The sequence below is a fragment of the Impatiens glandulifera genome, chromosome 4, assembly GCF_907164915.1.
Source record: "Impatiens glandulifera chromosome 4, dImpGla2.1, whole genome shotgun sequence".
Lineage (NCBI taxonomy): Eukaryota > Viridiplantae > Streptophyta > Magnoliopsida > Ericales > Balsaminaceae > Impatiens > Impatiens glandulifera.
In genome coordinates, this window is record NC_061865.1 from 48,554,532 (window position 1) to 48,578,340 (window position 23,809).

Here is a 23,809-nt window from a genome sequence, read left to right on the forward strand (position 1 = left end):
AGGAGTTCGGTTATATAGAAGTTGAGTGGGTGAGAAATTTCGAATTTGTTTATTTGGAAGAATATTTAGGAGATAAGTGGTCATTTCGAGGGCGTGATGCCAAAAATTTAACGGGAGAGAAGCATGAGTAAGCAATGTTCGAATCATGTTATTTATGGTGCGTATTTTTCTTTCTGCTTTACCATTTTGAGGAGAAGTATAGGGGCAAGAGAGGCGAAATTGTAGACCATTTTTGTCACAAAATGTACGAAATTGACTGTTGTTATATTCAGTTCCGTTGTCACATTGGATTGTTTTAATGGGCTTTTGAAATTGTGTTTGAATTTGATTTTGAAGTGTAGAGAAGACGGAGAATACTTGGGATTTGTTTCCAATTGGAAAAGTCCAAAGGAAATTTGTGTAATCATCAAGAAACAGAATATAGTATTTATGTCCATTTGTACTTAGCACAGGCGACGTCCACAAATCACTATGAATAATATCGAATGGGGAAGTAGTATAAGAGACAGAATTGGTAAATGGTAACTTAACTTGTTTACCAAAGATGCAAGACTCACAGAGTTTAGACCCTAAAACGGGCTTACAAGAAATAGAATTTGATTTATTGAGAGAATGCAAAATATCGACACCGGGGTGTCCTAATCTATTATGCCATAAATTTGACGAAATTGCAGTAAACGAAGAATTAGTTGGGGGTTTTTGGCTTTGGCTCGACAGAGAGAGTGGGTAGAGATCCCCCGAGCTATTGTTCCTCATGATAACCTTCCCCGTCTGGAAATCCTTTACAGAAAAACCAAGTGAGTCAAATTCTACAGAGACGTTGTTATCACGAGTAAACCGACGAATAGATATAAGATTTTTAATGAGTTTGGGAGCATGTAGAACATTGTTCAGAAGTAAGGGTGGTAAGGGTGGTTTTAAGTTAGTTTTACCAATACCGCGAATCGGGATTTCCTGTCCACTCCCAACAATGATATTTTTAACACAATTTAAATTAGAATAAGGCGAGAGACTACCTGAGTTGGGTGTCATGTGTGAAGTTGCTCCCGAATCCATGTACCAAGTATCGTCAGGCGGAGTAAGGGATAAAGTGTGCATCGCCTGATTGATATCGGTTGCAACGTAACTTTGGGGCTGCTGCTGGCTCGTCTCAGCCATGTAGGCCTGCTGTGGCCGAGAACCGAGTACGCCTGCTCCTGCTGTCCGAGTGTGTTGCTGCTGATAGCCAGAACCGCGCCAGGAGGCGCCTTGTTGCTGTTGACCAGATGCGTGCCAGGGGGCGTTTTGCTGCTGCGGCCAGATCTGTTGTGTCGGGTAGGGACAAGGGGGTGCTGTCCAGCCCGCAGGCGCCCACTGTGCCCATTGCTGTTGGCCAGGAGGTGCCCAGAATTGCTGCTACTGGTGGTATGTGCGGCTGGTGTTGCGACCGCGTCCTCTGCCGCGCTGGCTGCGTCCTCGGCCCTGGCCGGCCTGTTCCTGCGCGCTAGAGGTGCCCTGCTGCTGCTGCTGGCCGGTAGCACGGGCTGATTGGCTAGAGTTGTTTCCGCGGCCTTGGCTACGATCGTCCGAGGCAATAAAAGAGGTGTTTGTGTGGACGAATTCATCCTTCCTTGTTTCAACAAGGAGCAAATCAGATCTAGCATCGTAGAAAGATGGGAGAGGCTTCTTTTGACCTATTATGGTGGCGATTGTTTCGTAGTTTTCATTCAAACCCCCAAGTAGACGCAACACCAGTCGATTTTCAGAAACGGGGCAATCAACATTAGCAAGTTGATCCGCAATCATCTTCAATTCAGTGCAATAAGCACTCATGTTTGGGAAATCATTGAGACGAATTTGAGAAAACCTATTTTCAAGATACATAGCGCGAGAACCTGTGTTATCTTGAAATGTATTCGCTAAACGTTCCCAAGCCTGAGCAGCCGTCATACCAGGTTTTTGGATCGTGTTTAGTAGATCCTTGGATATTGTTCCAAATATCCATTGCTTGACAAGGGCGTCAAGGCGTTTCCACAGAAGAGAGTCGGTCTCGGAAGATGTTGAAGGTGTTTCGGAGGCGTTGGGAGTTTTTGGTTTGAGATGTTCGTAAACATTGTGAATCAAGCAGTGGTTTTCGAGAAGGTCTGCCCAAGAGAGATATTCCTCGCTACCCATCTCTAGGGTGATAGGAATTATGGAGCGGAGATTGTTAACAGAGAAAGCAGAGTGGTATTGAGAAACAGACATGGTGGTGGGCGTCTGACTTTGATTGGAGGAGGAGTCTGAATTAGTAGGTGGGACAGACATTAGAAGTTTGTGCGTGAGGCAGCAAGGTGGGAGGAAGAGAAAAAAAAAAAAAATTCGATTGATGATCTTGAGAGGATCTTTACTCTGATACCATGATAGAGATTAATCCCATGGTTATTATTGATAAACAATGTTACAATATATACTAGTCAAAAGACTCTTAATAAGGTAAACCACTAATCTAGGAATCTAAACAAGGTAACCCACTAATCGAGGAATCTAAACAAGGTAACAAGATATATACAATATACTAATAATAACAACTCTGAGTTCCCACACATATGATGTGAGCACATAAAGTCTAAATACCATAACCCTTCATTCATTTTTTCAAGTGGTTCTATTGAAGTCATTAAGAGCATTTCTTCTTCCACATCAGCTTCAATATATTGCGCATTATTTTCCCAGTTGGGATATTTTCTTTGATAATATACATTTTGTGACATCCATAACACTTTATTGTAGATCTGTTAAAGTATATTCATCTTCCTCTCTTTCCTTCACTTCTTACTCTAAGAACTTGATCATCTTCTTTTGTAGAATATTTGAATTTCTGCTCATGTACAACTAAAGAATTTTGAAGTTCATTAGCTAGTATTTGATAAGTGTCATTGGCTTCTTCAATAGCCACCACTTAAAAAAATACATGGTTGTTGTCAGGGGCGTAACTTCACCAAAGGCTATGGTGGGTTATAGCCCTGGCTGGCCCGGATTGATTTTGTTATAATAAAATAAAATTAAAACAATATCAAGCCCGTCTAGCTCAGTTGGTAGAGCGCAAGGCTCTTAACCTTGTGGTCGAGGGTTCGAGCCCCTCGGTGGGCGTATGTTTTTGGTTTTTCATTTAATTTTTTTTTTAAAGCAACTATATGGGTTTGGCAAATCAAACAAGACTGACCACACACAAACAATTACAAACCCTATCTATCTAGGCATTTTCATAAATCATATACTCATGTTTGTCTCCACCCAGTATTGCCTTGATTTTCAACAATCCATTACATGATTCCAACCAAACTGAATATAGTTCAAATGAAGCTCTACCCATAAGAGGAGGATTGGAAATGGATGATTCAAAATACATATTACCGTAACTTAATTACCAATCTATATCCATCACCTTTAAGAATTGATCATTGCCAATTTACCAGTTTAGACTTCTTCTAAACCATTCATTTCTGGACAATTAACGATAATCATTTATACTTTGAGAACAGAAGCTTATGATAATTATCTAATGATTGTGCAATCAGTTTGTGAAAATAATGGTATTGAGATACCTAATATGAATGATTGTTATAGATCAACTACAAGACGTTCATGTCAACAAAGAGATTCTATTACAGTTGAGCATCATTACCATTTTGACGTATTTCATGCTGGAATAGTTTATCAAATTGAGAAGCTCAATAGCAGATTTGATGATGAGGCTGTAGAACTTCTTAAACTTAGCTCTGCTTTGGAACTTCGAGACAACTTTAAGTTGTTTAATGCTAATGATATTCACAATCTTGTAAAAATAAATTATCCCAATGATTTTAGTGGTCAAGAACTACATTATTTGAGAAGTCAGTTGGAGCATTATAAGCTTGATATAGTTAATCATGAAAGGTTTTAGAATGTTTCCACCATTTCGTAATTATGTCGACGATTTGTAGAGACTGAAAAAACACATCATTATCACTTAATTGACAGATTGATTCATCTTGTTTTAACGCTCCATATTTCTACTGCAACAACGGAACGATCATTCTCAGTTATGAAACCTCTTAAAATATCTATTCGGAATAAGATGGAAGAAATTTTTTGACAAATTCTATGATTATCTACATTGAAAGAGAGTTTACTACAATGATAGATATCGATTCAATAATCGATGAGTTTTATTCAATGAAAAATCGCAGGATACAACTTTAGTAGTTCAATTCAGAATCTACAATTTTCTATATTATTTCCTTTATAACTATTTTTTGTACAGGTCAGCCCTATATGGTTTTTATTTCTGGTTACGCCGTTAGTTGTTGTAACTAGGGGTGTAAACGAGTCAAGCTGCTCGTGAATAGCTCGGTCAAAGCTCGGCTCGAACTCGGTTTGACCGAGCTCGAGTCGAGTTTGAGTAGCTTGATAGTAACTATAAAGGAAATATATCCAGTTTCAGGGGAATTCAACTTACTGCACAAAGATTAACGGTTAACTGCAACTTACTGCACTTCTGTGTGCACAAAGATTAACTGTTAAGTGCAACTTACTGCACTTCTGTGCTTAACCAAGACCCGTATCTGTCTTCAAGTTCTTGTGGAACATCGAAATGAGTTAGAGTCACAATTGGAATGATTCCTATCAAAATAAAACAAAATGAAAATGATTCATCAATTCCAATTGCTTTTGTTTCCTTTTCATTTGATCATTGACATACTAGTAACCTTTGCTTAAAAGGGCATCAATGAAGTTGTTGTAGTGATGAATGCCAGCCATATTTGGTTCGCCGAATCTTCCCCCTGATTTGATTATAGTTACAAGCAGCGACAATAATATGCTTCAAATGATCATATGAATGAACAAGTAACTAACTTGGTAAAATTCTTGACTAGGATATTGAGAAACGATTGTTAGAATTATCCTAATTAGATCCTAATTTAATATGTGAGAAATTAAAATCTGAATGCGGCGGAAGCGTACCTTAATTAATCGCATGAATTGTGAATCTTCTCTTTCTTTAAACTTTACATGGATTGAATGATTCTTTCCTTAAACTTTCCTTATATGGAATGGTTCTTCCATTTGATGAGTAAGTCAATAGGTTTCTCTCTCTGTTGATGGGGACGCAAAGGAGAATTGACGTTACTTCAAATGGGGACCATTACCATTACATATAACCAACAATAAGTTAGTTATTATAGTTTGACAATTTCTAATTTAGCCCCTTCATAAAATTAGAAATGTCACTTAGGTATCCTCACTTTATTTTCATGACAAATACACCCATAAGCCATAAACTTAATTTCACATTAGATCACATTATTTTGGCTTATATTAAATATGACACATGCACAATTATTTATTATACAAGTGACCCTAAAAATTCCAACAATCTCCCACTGGGTCACGTATGTACAAAAATAAATGTATCAACCATAATGCGCCTGAAGTTTTATGTCATCTTAATCATATGTTGTATAAACAATTTTATCAATTAATTATATCAATATAGGACCAAAGAGCTCGTCGTTGTATTTAAGCACACTACTAGACCCAACAATGATCACATAAATCAATACAATTAATTGACAAATCATATCATGAATGTGAGGAATGAAAATTTCATGCAAGGTGATCTTTTCATGTCAATTTTCAACTGGTCCTACTTAACTTTAGTGAGATTATACTTTAAACATAATTATACAAAGTGTAATGAACTGAATAATACTTAAGTTCTGATCAGAATAAAAAACTTTATAAATATCTATAAAATAATTAAACTGGAAGATGTCAAAATTACAAACTCCCACTGAAGTTAGAGATCGTTGATCTCTATAACACTCATACGAGCAATATCCTCATGAAAGACATTAGATGATAAACTTATTTCCATGAGGTTCATAACCATAGAGTTTGTACATATATATTTTATAGAATTCTATCCACTTTATATCAATTCTTTCATAAAATAAATTTGATGTCAAAATCACTTAATTTGATGCCTAGTAACATGTCATAAATTTCGCTGCAATAGTGGATGACGTCATAAGTGTTTGTTTGACACTTCTTCAAGAAATGACAAAACCAGCTAGCGAAAAATATTACCCAAAGTAGATTTCATACTATTTTGGCATCCCGTAATATCGGAGTCAGAATACTCAATGATCTCAAGACTTTCCGACTTTCTATATGTGAGCATTTAATTCTTAATTCTTTTCAAATATCTCGTAAGTATTGTCTACTTAATGTCAAGCAAAATTTGTGACAAACAAAATGTCACCCATATATAAAATCATAAATAGACGTTTACTCCCACTGAACTTGTGATACACAAATAATCAATTAAATTCACCTCAAAACCAAAAGAGAGAATTATTATTTTGTGAAATTTGTGGTATCACTAACGAGACGCTTCTTTAAGTCTATAGATGAATTTCTTTAATTTGCAAACCATATTAATTTGGTCTCTCGACACAAAGTATTCTCATTGCACCAAATTGTTTTTTCAATGTCTCTATTGAAAAACCCCTTAACATCTACTATGGTGAAGCTCCATATCAAAATATGTAACGGGTACCATAAATTATTCTTAAAGAGTAATTCAATTAAATTAGATTGTCATAAAGACACTTGATTTTGAGGTTGTTGAGTTTGTACTTAATGAGTTTGATCATATTGTCTTGTTACTCTTGATTTTTTGAACATTATCCTCAATATCAATAAAATCCTTATCAATGTCAAAAACACTTGAGATATAAATCAAATCTTCCAGAATAGAAATTATTGATCTAAATCATTTTTAAAGACACAATCATTTCTCCCCTCAAACTCAATATCCTCAAAACAAATATTGCAGTCTCGTATAAAAAATAATATCTTTAACTTGACATCATAAAAAAATTATAGCCCTTAATTATTTAGGATATTCGATAAATTATTTGCTCACATTTATAAACTTAAGTAACAACTAAATTCAAATAATGATTTATCCCATCTCAAAATACTTAATGCAACATTAATATCAAGTCTTTGGACAGTAATATTAATTGCTAATAGTATTTTGGTGTAATGATCAAACATTAATAATAAGACATGTCAAATAATCAATCTATCTTTGGATAGATTAATTATTCACATGAATAAGACTTTATAATTATTACATATTTATCATCACAAGTATTAATGCAATTTTGTCAATTAATTATCAGCCTTTGGGCCAAATAATACAATCACATGAATTACACAATACTACCATTCAAAATTGTCTTGAATTAATTTTAACAAACATTGTCACTTTGGTGATTATTTGTATCAATCAATACAATCCAAATAATGAACAATAATATCATTATTTTAAATTTAAATGTCACATTATTGTATATAACCCAAATCAATAATATATAATCTTTCAAGAAACATGTAATTTATTTTATTATAAAAAATAAAATTTTACATAGGCCAAATGTTACTTGATTTTGAAATTTGTAATATCTTATATTAATTAAATTAAAGATTTGCCAAATTTCAAATATTCGCCTAAATTCAATTATTAATTAATTTATTAATAATCATTAACCTTAATCTTTTAATCCTAAAATAAAGGATATAACTAATTTTTTATTATATATTGATTTATATATATATAATCTTAATCATTATTCCTTAATTATCTCTTGATTTATAATATATTATATATTATTTAATCCCTTAACAACAAATATCAACAGTCAATTTAAAATACGGTCAATTTAAAACAAAGAATTTCTCCCTTTAACCCCTTTAACTTTAACGAAAAAATCTAAACCGTTTAACAAAAAAATCTAAACACGGTCAATTTAAAACAGAGAATTTCTCCCTTTAACCCCTTTAACGAGAAAATCTAAACCGTTTAATCTAATTATCAATAAATTTAATAAACATTATTAAATAATATTATAAATCTTTATATATATATATATATATATATATATATATATATATATATATATATATATATATATATATATATATATATATATATATATATATATATATATATATATATATATATATATATATATATATTTACTCAATTATTCGATATATATATATATTATCAAAAATCAATATATCCATATATTCCGAGAGAAAATTCTTTTTAGGGATTTTATCATCTTAATTATCGTAAAATTCAAATATCCCTTAATCTATTAATCTATATATATATATCCGATTAAAATTTTCAAATATAAATATATATATATATATATATATATATATATATATTCTCATCATAATTTATTAAAATTATCAAAATCAATATATATTCCTAATATTATGTTTGAATTCTCAAAACCAATATATATAATCCGAAAATATGAAATTATCTATAACCTAATATTATGTCTTTGAAATTATCAAAACCAATATATATAATCCGAAAACATGAAATTATCTATAAATTCAATTCATGCATATATATATATATATATTTATGATTACTGAGAATCTAAATATCCCTAAACCGAGGAAGAATCTTAATTATGAGATAATTCAAATATCTTTTCCCATCAATCTTCATGATAACATCATAAGATATTAATTAATATATAACCGTTCCTCTTTTTCCTCTTTTTCCTCTTTACAGAAACTTAAAGATCTAGGAACTTAACAAAACCAGAGAATCTAAATATTTATAAATCGATAAATCTTTATATCTTTATACTAAATTAATATATATATATATTCCTAATAACATGCTTTTATTTTTATTATGAATTGCATGTCTATAAATTTCATGCATATATATATACACCGATATAATTTTTTCACATAATTAAATTAGGATGACTCTAATACCAATTGTTAGAATTATCCTAATTAGATCCTAATTTAATATGTGAGAAATTAAAATCTGAATGCGGCGGAAGCGTACCTTAATTAATCGCATGAATTGTGAATCTTCTCTTTCCTTAAACTTTACATGGATTGAATGATTCTTTCCTTAAACTTTCCTTATATGGAATGGTTCTTCCATTTGATGAGTAAGTCAATAGGTTTCTCTCTCTGTTGATGGGGACGCAAAGGAGAATTGACGTTACTTCAAATGGGGACCATTACCATTACATATAACCAACAATAAGTTAGTTATTATAGTTTGACAATTTCTAATTTAGCCCCTTCATAAAATTAGAAATGTCACTTAGGTATCCTCACTTTATTTTCATGACAAATACACCCATAAGCCATAAACTTAATTTCACATTAGATCACATTATTTTGGCTTATATTAAATATGACACATGCACAATTATTTATTATACAAGTGACCCTAAAAATTCCAACAACGATATATTCCATGAGCTCTATATCTTCTTGTTTAAGCATGTCACTAATGTAGTAGTAAGTTGAGCAAATCAAAATTATGTTTGTGAAATGAAGAAAAATTAGTACTCCATATTTGTGGTACTGATCAACAGCAATATTATCCCCATTACTTCCATCGATTATTGTACCTGTAAGTAATACATAGCTAGGTAGAGAGAACCTCGTTAAATAATTGGAACAAACATATGTTTATTTTTGTATGTCTTGCGAGATCTCACCAGGTTTATGAGTGTAAACATCCCAGTTATTCCAACCTTTCCCATCACTCAAATAAGCTCCCTCAAACTGCAACATAACATAAAGAACAATTTTAATTCATTCAGCCTATTTTATGATACAAGTAAAGTGGAAGATGATGATGATATATATATAAGAAGAAAATGAAGCTGGTAAGAAGGTGATGCAGTTCCAAGGGAGGAAGTTACTTGATCCCAACACACTTCCATCACAATGATGACCAATAGAGAGAAACAGTCAAGATTGTCTGTTGAACTTGAGTTTATGTTTAATACAATTTATTATTTTTAGCATACTTTACTTTTAATTAAGACTAAAATTAGTAAAATTTAATGCATATCTTAATCTCACCGAAATAACATGTGTAGTTAATCAGATTAACTTAATTCTGTCGTTTAAATCTATTATAATCTAACTAGCTAGTAAGTAGTACCTATAAAAGAAATATATTATGTTTGAGATATTATTTAATGGTTGTAAAATTTAATTTTCGAGTTTTCGAGTTCGAACTCGAGTAGTTCGAATTGTCATCGAGTCAAGTTCAAGTATAAATATTGGTGCTCGATGTAATTCGAATCGAATATTTATAATGTAATTTGAGTCAAGTTCGAGTAGTATGGTACTTGGCTCGACTCGTTTACCTCTAGTTGTAACTAATTTTTGTTTATAGTATTTTATTAATAAAAGATTGTTGTAAAGTACATAACTACTATAAATGGATTATGTTTATAGTATTTCATTCATACATGTTTGTTGTAAACTAGTTTTATTTCTATTATGTCATTAATAATACATTACTGTTGTAAATTGTCATGTGAAGAGGGGTGAAGAGGATAAAGATTTTCCATTTCTTACAATACAATACAATGTTGTCAAATAAATTAAAAATAATGAATAAAGTGATTTATCTTTTAAATGTTGTTTATTTGAAATTAAACTAAAATAAACAAAATTAAAGAAGACGGTTTACCAACTTGGAGTTGGCCAATTCGCAAGTCAAGGTCAAAATTAGTCATACTTAAAGTAAGTTTTTCCATTTTGGTGTCAAAATCAAAATATATATTTGAGAATAATATTAGATTTGTCAGACGAAATTGATTCAAATTTTAAATATACTTAAGAATCAATAATATTTGTTTTTACTTACTGAACTTGACAAAATATATTAAGTTGATTTAAAGTAATAAAAATTCATATTGTCATAAAAATTAAGAGAAGTGATAGAGAGGGAATTTGGTGAGGGATTGACTTGGCATCACCTTCATTGGTTGGAAAATGTAAAAGTGGGAGAAAAGAGTATAAAAAGAGAGAAATTATTTAATTTTTTCAGCGAATAAGATTTTGCCAAGTCATTCCCTCACCAAATTCCCTCACCTAATCATTTCTCAAAAATTAATCATGTATATATTATTTAGTAATTTATTCAGAGTCACCTCAGTATTTTTGTGGAAAAAAAATAGACAACGAATTATGTAGGTAATTCGGAAACACATTTAACCATGCACAAAATTTGTTGTCGTCTGGCGGGCTCAAAATCAGGACCTTAGAGTGAGTATTCACCTCTTATTATCGTTAGGTTAGAAGACCCTTAAAATTAATTAAACCGTTTTAATTATCTTTAACTTTTTATCTTCTTAATTTTTTACTTTCTTCCCTTTCGATCCCGAGCTGTCCTTCCTAGTGGTCCTAGTAAAAAAAAAGTTTCGTTACCCTAAATTTATAGTCTCTTCGATTGACCTCACCATTAGATGTAACACTTGTTTTTTTTAATCTCAATATCACAATTATTTTTGTGTGTGTCATTTTTCCTTGCAAAAAAAAAATAATTGGTGATGAGAAAGTGAGTATCAAACAAGCCCTAACAGATTGTAACAACAAACAACTAATAAAAGTTTAATATTAGTAACGTGAGAGCAATGATGTAGGCAAACATGGCCAACTTCTTCATATACGTGGGGGTCCTACAAACCGTATCAAGAAACCCAAACACAAAATGAAAGCCACCGAAATAATTTCAAACAAAAAATGTTAAAATAATAATTCATTCAAACTTGACACTATTCCTATTCTTCCCCAACCCTAACTATAAAAACCCACAATTTCTACTCAAAAATCATCATCTGATTCATCTCCAAACACCCCCATCAATCATTAAAAACCCGAAAATGGCCAATTTCGCAGCCCAATTTCTAGTCGCCATGGCCACAGTGCTTGCATTTGTTTCCATGGTGGCTGCACAAGACGCCCCTGCCCCAGCACCTTCATCCCAAACTGGCGCAGGTTTCTTCTCATCTTCCATCTCCACCGGAATCATCTCTTCATCTCTCATTCTATCCGCCGTCGCCTTCCTTATGAAATGATCAGACCTTCACCGGAGATGGTTCCTTTCAAGATGTCTCCTTCATGTCTATCTATTTTGAGGGATTTGTCTTTTATCATTTAATTTCACAATATTAATTTGTATCATGAGTACAATTTATTATATATAATAATAACAAATGAGTATCATTTTTCTTATTTCAATTTATCTTAGATAAATAACAAATTGTGAGAGAAAAAAACCCCTCAAATACATTATTATTAGAGTAAGTAAACCATAGACACTAATTTGTTGCATTTAACAAAAGAATTATCAGAATTAAAACAATTATAATCTAATGATAAAAAAACTGTAATTTGTGAATATGTAATGTTTTATTATTTAAATATAACATTAATCACTTAGTTGTTTTGTAATGATCAATTTTTATGTATTTGATTTTGTACATTTTCAGGGTAATGTTATGCAATTATGAGAATAAATTTGTCTACCTAACCTACAAAATTAGCATCAACGTACTCCATGTACTCAAAATGTGATGCATGGTCTAAATTTCAGCATAATTGATAGGGACCTTTTTTTTAACTAAATAAACCACATGCTTCATCTCATGTGTTAATTTAGTCACTTCTTTGAGTTTCGATCTTGCGACCAATTTTTTATGCGGTCTTTTAGCACCTTTAATAAAGAAATTTCATTCTTTGATAGTACTCTATCGCGAAGGTCGTGGAAAGCCGGACCTAAAAATAAAAACTGGGTATCTTTCTAACTTGATTAAACATTTTTTATTTCGATGAATGGTTTTACAAAATATTGGTGAGTTGTTAATATTGTTTTCATAATATGTTGCATTATTATATATATGACTAAACAATACAATATGGTTAATTTCTAATTAGTTATGGCCAGGTGAATATGTTATTTCTTATATTTACAAAAATTTGGATGTTAACATAATTTTAATTATTTTCCTTTACAAATTCTAATCCAATAATTTACTCAAAAGTACGTATGCTAATAATCCTAGGCTTGGTCCATTTTGACCGGATTAGTGTGACAGTGACTAATGACTACTACTTGTTGAGTTGTCTTCCAACTTGATTTTTATTTCATTACTCGACTCCGATTAATATTTTTATTTATATTTTCATTCTCCATTCTTTGAGACTCGATCCTCAACAGGTATCTTGTTACCCGATCAAATTCTTATAAGGTTATAAAAAATTTAAAAGAAAAAGCATAATTTTAAAAATGTTACATATACTTAACATACCTGATTACTTACATACAAATTTAAGAGTAAAAATTGAAAATAAGAATTGAGAAAAAAAAAATTGTTATTAAAAATAATTAAAGATGAAAAGTAATGACCTACAAGAAAAATGATTTTATGGAGAATGTTAACAAATAAGTTGAAATGAAGTGATACTGTCAAAGAAAAAGTTATATTTATTGTGATATTTGTCATGCACATGAAAAATGTCAGGTTGAGTCTTATTTTTACTAGATTTTAGATTTTTGTACGCCTTCCATTCTCGAACGCGGTCGGTACCTTTACTTTAGTTGCCCGATTCCGAACCCATTCTCGAACGCGGTCGGGTACCTTTACTTTAGCTGCCCAATTCTCATAATCAGGTATCCATGATATATATATATATATATACTATATATATATATATATATAGTCATCCTTAGACCAGAACCAGATTATATATAAATTGTTTTTGGTTTAAGGTCATAAATATTATATATAAATTGTTTTTGGTTTAAGGTCATAAATCATATTACTAGTGATTTTTTATGCATGTTTTAATTAGGTGTGTTTTGTAATATTTTAAATTCTGGTTTATATGTTAGTTAGGACTAATGCTGTCAAAATCGCGAGTAAACACGAGTTCGCGAGTTAACTTATGGAGATCAAGTCACGAGTCGAAGAAATTCGGGTGGAAACAAAATCATAATGAAATCGCAAGTTAACTCGGTGAAATCGACAAACTCGATATATAAAATCATTAATATCGGTCGATATTACTTTCTTTTTTCTCTACACTCTTGGATCTATTACGATGGATCTTACCTTCTTTGCGATCTTTCAAATCTTCTTCTCCATTATTCGATATACTAGACATGTACGTAGATATGTAACTTCTTTCTATGCGAGAAAAAACATGGAAGACAGATGGAGTTTTAGAAGGCTATGAAGTAGGTCTAAGTGGGATGGAGTAATCTACTTTACTATGGTAAAATATAATATAATAAAGATATTTATTTAATAATTGATTGAACAATTTAATATTATATATGATATTAAGTTTTTTATATTAAAAAATGTTAAAAATATTTTTAAAATTAAAAATATATAAATAATTATAATTTTATAACTTATACTTATTTTGTTCAGTTTAAATTCTTACTAACTTAAATAAAATTCTTTATTTCTTTTATATTAGTTGAATATTAAATAAAATAAAATATATTTAATAATATTGTTGATTTATATTTTAAAAAGTTAGTTTAACTTATAAAACAATATATAAGTTTATTAAAATTTTGATACACTTTATTTATTAAAAGTTGGTTATGAAAAATTTATTAAATATTTTTGAATAAATTTTATTTATTAAATTTAAAATAATTTGAGCTATTTATTATTTAATAGTTAAATATTATTTTTAAATAAACTCTCACGATTCAAGTTTACTATCCGAGTTTACAATGGTCTAATGATTTTACGTAAACTCTCGATTTTGAGAGCCTTGGTTAGGACATGTTTTCTTCAATACTATTTTAGTATTCTTTTTCATTTTATTCAATTATTCATTTAGTTTTCAATGGCTTTGATTTAGCAGCTGATTTTTCAATGTTTTTAATTAGTAGCTTTATTTGTTTATTTTTCAATGGCTAATTATTTATATTTTGTTTTAGTAATTTAGTGTTTAATATGTTTTTGACTAATTTGTGTCATATTCTTTGCTTTATAATATAAATTTTTTATATGTAAGAATATTTATGAATTTGACTACAGTGAATGAGAAGTTATAAGAATATGTTGAAAATGTGTTATAAGAATGAAATGTGTTGCTGAAAATTGTGTTGAAATATTGATGTAATTTGAAATTAGATTATTTAAATTTTGAAAAGATGATTGCTTAAGATTTTTTATTTAAATTTTTGTGCTAAATTTTTTTAGTTAAAATGTGTATGCTTAGTTGATGAATGAAAATGTGCATAATTAGTTAATTATTTTGTTTGATAAATAATTTGAAATATAACTTGACCACTTTTAAAAACAAAGAATTTAACTAGATAATTAAATAGTCCAATAAAGATTTTTGGATGGCCAATATTTAATTAAAATAAATATTCACCTAACAAAACAAGTCATTTTATATTCCTATAAATGAAAATGTTTCCTTAGTTGTATCTCTTTTTGAAAAGACAAAACTTGATTTGATTTTAGTCTTGAAGACTTTTAGTTTTAAGGGTAACATTATTAGAATGTTTTAATCACCTTTTATGTCAACTTTATCATGAAATAACAAAAAATATATATAATTTCCAAAATTAATAATATTATTGAATGTGTTTTAAACCACTTCTATACCAACTTTACCATGAAATTATAAAAAAAATATATATACTTTTCCATAATAAAATAATAACATTTTATGCCAAATTTACCATGAGACAATAAAATACATATATAATTTTCAAACAATAATAACAATATTTAAGGTGTTTTTTTTACCATGAAATAATATATATAATTTCCAAAAAATAATAATATTTAATACCAACTTTAACATGAAATAATTAAAATTATACCCATAATTAGAAAGATTATTTTTAAAGAATAAACAACTAAACCAAATCGCTTAAACAATCCATGCCATAATTTGAAAATATTTTTCATCTTTTTATAAATTAAATTTAGTCAAAGAATTTGAACTTTAAACTTATAAAACATTATTTTTTATGACACTTTGCTATGAAACAATGAATAAAAACACTATTATTTTCCACAAAATAATAACATTCAATAAAAATCAAAAAAATAATTCCAATATGAAATAAAACTCATTGTATGATCTCCTTGCAAAAGTTTCCAATAGTTTGAATAAAAATCTTAGAAAGTGAAATCAAAAGATAAAAAAACATAATAAAAATAAACTCATCTATTCAAAAAGAGAAAAATTAAAGTCTTCCTCATCACTCTCCTCTTTAACTTCTTTCTTCTCTTCCGCTGCCAGAGCTTCAGCCGCCGGTGCTGCTGCCGCCGCAGCTCCTCCACTGACCGAACCACCGCCAATAATAACCTGCAACCGACAAAGATCAAAATTAATACTAATAAAGATCATCAAAACAATCCTTCATTACTTATCACAAGTGCGAAACCAGAATTTAAAATCTAACAAATCTAAAAAATTTTCATAAAATTTACCCGGTTTAAAATAATAATAATATCAAAAAAACAAAATAAAATATAACTAGTTTGTCACTAATTCTCTATAGCGACGAAAAAACTCTCAATAACTAATGTATTTACTCGTAGTTATTGTTATGTACGTACACAATGCACAATATTCTAGGCTACCCGGGCTACATAGATCCACTCTTGATTAATCATATTCAATCAATGAAATTACATGACAAAAACTAATAAAAAAAACCTTTGTAAATCACATGATTAAGATTTGTCAAACTTTTATAATGAAATTACAAGATCAAAACTAATCAATAACATCTGTAAATCACATTAATAACAAGGCCTTTATAAGAATTGATTAAGAACAAACAAACAAAAAAGAAAATAAGAGATCGATACCTGAAAAACAGCGGAAGAAGGAGAAAGAGGATTGAACACAGTCAGAAGAATCAACGGACGTTGAGAGAACGGTCTGAAGTAATTTTCTCTAGAGATTGAAGGTGGAGTCGGCTGATGCTTCAAGATCGCCGGTGATCTGTTTGGCGTTCCAATCGGCGGTGTCGGAAGTCGACGGAGAATGATGCAGTTAGGGAGAATGATGAGTTTCTATTGGATTAATAAGAGAAATATGGAAACCCTATGCCTCTTCTATATTATGCTATATTATGGGAACAAATTCTGTTAAACCTTCAACGCGTAGTAAAAGCCCTATCCACAAGGAGAGACTTCAACGCGTAGTAGTCCATATTCACAAGGAGAGAGGTAACGTAAATTATATTATATTAAATTATGTTTTAAAAATATTATTCTTTTCTATTTTTTTTATTTATTAATAAATTTATTACTAGTTAAGCAAGTTCATTTTTTCAGGAATATTTTGAATTTTTTTTTTCAAATTCACTTTTATTTTATTTTTAAATTAAATTCTAATTTGTATTTACCTAATTTAATATATAATAAAATATATAATTATTAAATTATATTTAATAAATTATATAATATATAATAAAAGATAAATTTAATTTTTAGTTTAATCCAATCATAACATTATTTGAATTTGAATTGAATTAAAATATTATTTTTAAAAAAAAATCAATAAAATTAATAAAACAAAATTACAATATATACTTAAGTAATGTTTAGTATTGATTAACATTAGTATTTTAATAAGGTATTGATTAGATTTTTATTATTGATATAAGTTTATATCCTTAATTTCTTTACAATATATATTTCATATTTGTTATAAAATTATAACTAATTAGTTTAAATACAATAATTTTCTCTATACGGCTTAATTTTTAATTCTCAATATACCTTTTATTAATATTATTATTATAATATATTAAATCTATTTTATTTTAATATTATTATATATATAATTTTAATATAGTCCAATATTATAATTTTATAATTAAAAAATATTTATTATTTATAATGATAATTATATTAATTATTATCATTATAATATTTTTTTATATTTTAATTAGATTATAAATAATATTGTTTATTATATATATTGGTTATATTTTATTATAATTATTAATAATATTTAAATTAAATAAATATAATTTACAGTTTATACAATAATTAATTTTTATGCTTTAATTAAAATTACATTATTTATTAAATATAATAGTTAAAATATTAAATAATAATAATTTGTAATAGTAAATAAATTAAAAGAATAATAATAATTAAATATTAATTATATAAAAATATTTTTAAATTTATATTTCACTTTAATTAATTAAATATGTAAAATTATATTATTATTTATATATAAACACAAAATTATAAATAATAAAATTACAAATAATGTACAACTTATACAATTTTTTACAATTTTTTATAATTTAACCAAACGAAAATAACAATATATATAACATATATTACTTTATATTATATATACATTTTTATAATTTTATACTTTTATATAACTATATCATAAATAATTTATATAAATAAATTAATATTTTTTACTAAAGTGGTTTTTTCTTAACTTTCATTATTATTTGTAAATTAATACCAAACTAACTCTAATTTAAGATATTTTTTAATATTGAAAATCAAATTTATAACTTTTAATTTTTTAAACTAATTTTTGTTTTTCAAGCATATTAATAACAATAAAATTTTAAAAGTTTTCAGTAATATTTGAAACAATTTTTTCCAAATTCAAATTTTATTTTATTTTATTTTTATTGTTAAATTAAATAAATTATATCTTGCATTTATCTAATTTAATATATAATTATTTAATTATATATAATAAATTATATAATATATAATAAGAAAAAAAAAATTAATCAAGATTTTATTTGAATTTTAAATTAAAAATAAAAAATAATTTTAAATGTTATTTATTGTACAAAAACTGAAAAAGGAAAATAAGAAATTAAAGAAACGAAAAAAAGAGAAACGAAAGAGGAAGAGGATGTACGGAAAGAATAGCATTTAGTAATTTTCTAGATGGTGTCGGTTGATGCTTTAAGTGAGTAAATTATATTATATTATATTATGTTTTAAAATTATTATTATTTTTTTATATTTTATTTTAATTATTAATAAATTTATTTCTAATTACACAATTTTTTCCTTATTAGAATTTCGTTTTTTCAGGGTTATTTTAAAATTTTTTTTTTTAATTTATTTTTATTTTATTTTTAAATTACATCCTAATTTGTATCTACCTAATTTAATATATAATAAAATTTACAATTATTTAATTATATCTAATAAATTATATAATATATAATAAAAGATAAATTTAATTTTTTTTAATCAAATCATAACATTATTTGAATTTGAATTGAGTTAAAATTTTATTTAAAAAAATTCAATAAAATCAATAAACATAAATCATAATATATACTGTTTAATATTTATTAATAAGGTGTTAATTAGATTTTTATTATTAATATAAATTTATATCCATAATTTCTGTATAATATATATTTCATATTTGTTATAAAATTATAACTAATCACTTTAAATACAATATTTTTTTTATACCGCTTAATTTTTAATTCTCAATAAACCTTTTATTAATATTATTATTATAATATATTAAATATATTTTATTTTAATATTATTATATATATAATTTTAATATAGTCCAATATTATAATTTTATAATTAAAAAATATTTATTGTTTATAATGATAATTATTATAATTATTATCATTATAATATTTTTTATATTTTAATATTTATTATATATATTAGTTATATTTTATTACAATTATTAATATAATTTACAGTTTATATTATAATTAATTTTTATACTTTAATTAAAATTACATTATCTATTAAATAATAATAATTTGTAATAGTAAATAAATTAAAAGAATAATAATAATTAAATATTAATTATACAAAAATATTTTTAAATTTATATTTCACTTTAATTAATTAAATATATAAAATTATATTATTATTTATATATATTAAACACAAAATTATAAATAATGTACAACTTATACAAATTTTTATAATTTAACCCAAACAAAAATAACAATATATATATAAAATATATTATTTTATATTATATATACATTTTTATAATTTATACTTTTATATAATTATATCATAAATAATTTATATAAATAAATTAATTTTTTTACTAAAGTTGTTTTTCCTAACTTTCATTATTTGTAAATTAATACAAAACTCACTTTAATTTAAGATATTTTTTTAATTGAAAATCTAACTTATAACTTTTAATTTTTTAAACTAAATTTTTATCTTCTCAAACATGTTAATAACAATAAAATTTTAAAATAGGTGTTCGTTTTTTCAGACATATTCAAATAATTATTTCCAAATTCAAATTCAATTTTATTTTACTTTTATTATTAAATTATATAAATTACATCTTAATTTGTATCTATCTAATTTAATATATAATTATTTAATTATATATAATAAATTATATAATATATAATAAGAAAAAAGAATTTATTTTTTTAATCAAATCAAGATTTTATTTGAATTTTAAATAAAAAATAATTGTAAATGTGATTTATTATAAAAAAATGAAAAAATGAAAATAAGAAACATCAATTAGTTATATTTTATTTCAATTATTAATAATATTTAAATTAAATAATTAAATATAATTTACAGTTTATATTATAATTAATTTTTATAATTGAATTAAAATTACGTTATTTATTAAATATAATAGTTATAATATTAAATAACAAATTGTGAGGAAAAAACCCTCAAATACATTATTGGTAGATAAAAGTAAATCATAGACACTAGTTTGTTGCATTTAACAAAATAATTATCAGAAATAAAACAATTATAATCGAATGATTAAAAACAAAAGAGTTGTAATTTGTGAATATGTAATGTTTTATTATTTAAATATAACAATAATCATTTAGTTGTTTTCTAATGATCCATTATTAAGTATTTATTTTTGTATTTCTCCATTTTGAAGGCTAATATTGATGTAATTATAGATTAAATTTATCTCTCTAAATTACAAAATTATCTCCTAATTTAACGTCATACATTTTAAATTAATCTTTTAAACTTTATTAATATATTTTTTTTTTGTGATAATTCATATATACTTTAAAAAACAATTTCGATTATTTGAGATTCTAATACAAAATAGACATCACCAAGATCTAGATAACTAGATTGTCACATATATCTTTTTCCTTTTCAATGTTATTAATTTATTGGTGTGTTAATATCATTAATGGAAAGTTATATAATCCCATAATTTAGAAATAAAAATCATCTATTTCACTCCACTAAATTTGTGATTTACACAATTATTTAACTACATTATAATTATCATCTATATTCCTCTCCAAACCAGATAAAATAACTTGATAAAATTTGTGATAAATATGACTGAGAAGCTTTATTGAACTCATCAATGAATTTCTTTAATTTATAGAGCATTATTTTGGGTTTTTCATTACAAAATTTTAATGTTTCAATATAAAATGTTTTTTTTGTTGATGTTATCATTGAAAAACACATTCTATATATTCATGTAATGTATCTCCAAGTCAAAATATGCCATGAAATCAAATAAAAGTCATTTTATTCAATGTCTTCAATGTAATGTTCCTTGACATTCATGGAAATAATTATAAATTTGGAAACATGAATTCACAATTAATGAAACTTAATAAAGACATTTTTCTGATCTTTATTTGATCTTGAATCTCTCGTATAAATAACTTGAATGAGTCAAGTTTCTTAATTGTTTGATGTTGAGATTATATTTCTCAACCCTCTATCTACCATCATCCTTAAGTGTCAACGTGGATGAAAAAGTCTTTACCTATATCATAAAGATGATCCGTACTTAATTGACCATTTAAATGTGTTGTAAGATTCATTAGTCCCTCTAACAAAACTAGCATTTGCACGAGTAATAATATAAAAACCGTGAAAAAATATTACGGTAAAAATGTTTATGGGCGGGTCAACCCAAAATCCGACTCAAATATTCATTTACTCTCACATATATTCAAATTAACCACAGTTTTCGACCCGACAATCTGGACACTTTAAAAATTAAGCATTGTTATCTATATATAGATTAGTTAGTTAAAAAGTTAAACTTATATTGTTATAATGTCCCGCGTTCATCATATTTGGTGTTGAATTTAAAAAATAAAGTGTTATTAGTCTAGTTGGTTAAAGGGTTATACTTATTTTGTTTAGTTGTAAGTTCGTATCATACCTATAGCAGTTTTAATTTTATTTTTAACCGTTTTAAGTTTATAGTCGGGTCAACCCACAATTTGACCAAAGTATTCATTTATTCTAACATATATATCCAAATTAACCACAGCTCTCGACCCGGCAATCCGAACACTTTAAAAATTAAGCATCATTATAAATATATAGATTAGTTAGTTAAAAAGTTGAACTTATATTGTTAAAATATCCCGCGTTCATCAAATTTGGTGTTGAATTTAAAAAATAAATTGTTATTAGTCTAGTTGATTAAATGGTTGTACTTGTTTTTGTTAGGTTGTAAGTTCGAACCATACTTATAGCATTTTTTATTTTATTTGTAACTATTTTAAGTTTATAGACGGGTCAACCCACAATCCGACCCAAATATTCATTTACTCTCACATATATATCTAAATTAACCACAGGTCTCGACCCGACAATCCGGACACTTTAAAAATTAAGCATCATTATCTATATATAGATTAGTTAGTTAAAAAGTTGAACTTATATTATTAAAATTTCTCGCGTTTTAAAAAATAAAGTGTTATTAGTCTAGTTGTTTAAAGGGTTATATTTGTTTTGTTAGGTTGTAAGTTCGAATCATAGTTATAACATTTTAAATTTTATTTTTAATCATTTTAAGTTTATGGGCAGGTCAACCCATAATCTGACCCAAGTATCCATTTACTCTCAGATATATATATCCAAATTAAGCACAGCTCTCGACCCGGCAATCCGGACACTTTAAAAATTAAGCATCATTATATATATATATATATAGATTAGTTAATTAAAAGTTGAACTTATATTTTTAAAATGTCCAGCGTTCATTAAATTTGGTGTTGAATTTTAAAAACAAATTGTTATTAGCCTAGTTGGTTAAAGGGTGTACTTGTTTCGTTAGGTTGCAAGTTCAAACCATACCTTTATCATTTTTAAATTTATTTTTAACCGTTTTAAGTTTATGGGCGAGTCAACCCACAATCCGACCCAAATATCAATTTACTCTCACATATATATCCAAATTAACCATAGTTCTCGACCCGGCAATCCGAACACTTTAAAAATTAAGCATCATTATATATATATATATATAGATTAGTTAGTTAAAAAGTTAGAACTTATATTGTTAAAATGCCCCGCGTTCATCAAATTTGGTACAGCTCTCGACCCGACAATCCGAACACTTAAAAATTTAAGCATCATTATATATATAGATTAGTTAGTTAAAAAGTTAAACTTATATTGTTATAATGTCCTGCGTTCATCAAATTTGATGTTGAATTTAAAAAATAATTTGTTATTAGTCTAGTTGGTTAAAGGGTTGTACTTATTTTGTTATGTTGCAAGTTCAAACCATACCTATAACATTTTTTATTTTATTTTTAACCATTTTAAGTTTATGGGCGGGTTAACCCACAATCCGACCCAAATATTCATTTACTCTCACATATATATTCAAATTAATCACAACTCTAGACAAATTAAGTTTATTTGTAAAACCCTCGGTTTTTCCACAAAGAGAAAAACCAAAAGTTATTTCTAAAACCCTCGGTTTTTCCACAAAGAGAAAAACTGAAAGTTATTTGTAAAACCCTCGGGTTTTCCACAAAGAGAAAAACCGAAAGTTTTCATATAACTCTCGGTTTTTCTCTTTGTGGAAAAACCGAGAGAGTCAATACCGAGGGATGGCGAGAGTTACTAAAACCTTCGGTAAGGTGTCTTTACCGAAAGTTATAGGGCCAAAACCGAGAGTT

The 23,809-nt window shown here is 26.9% G+C and overlaps 1 non-coding gene across 1 annotated transcript; it reads left to right on the forward strand.

The window, feature by feature from the left end:
- Positions 1–3,038: 3,038 nt before the first annotated feature.
- Positions 3,039–3,111, forward strand: TRNAK-CUU. Its single transcript has one exon. It is a non-coding gene; the product is annotated as a tRNA-Lys (tRNA).
- The last annotated feature ends 20,698 nt before the right edge of the window (positions 3,112–23,809 follow it).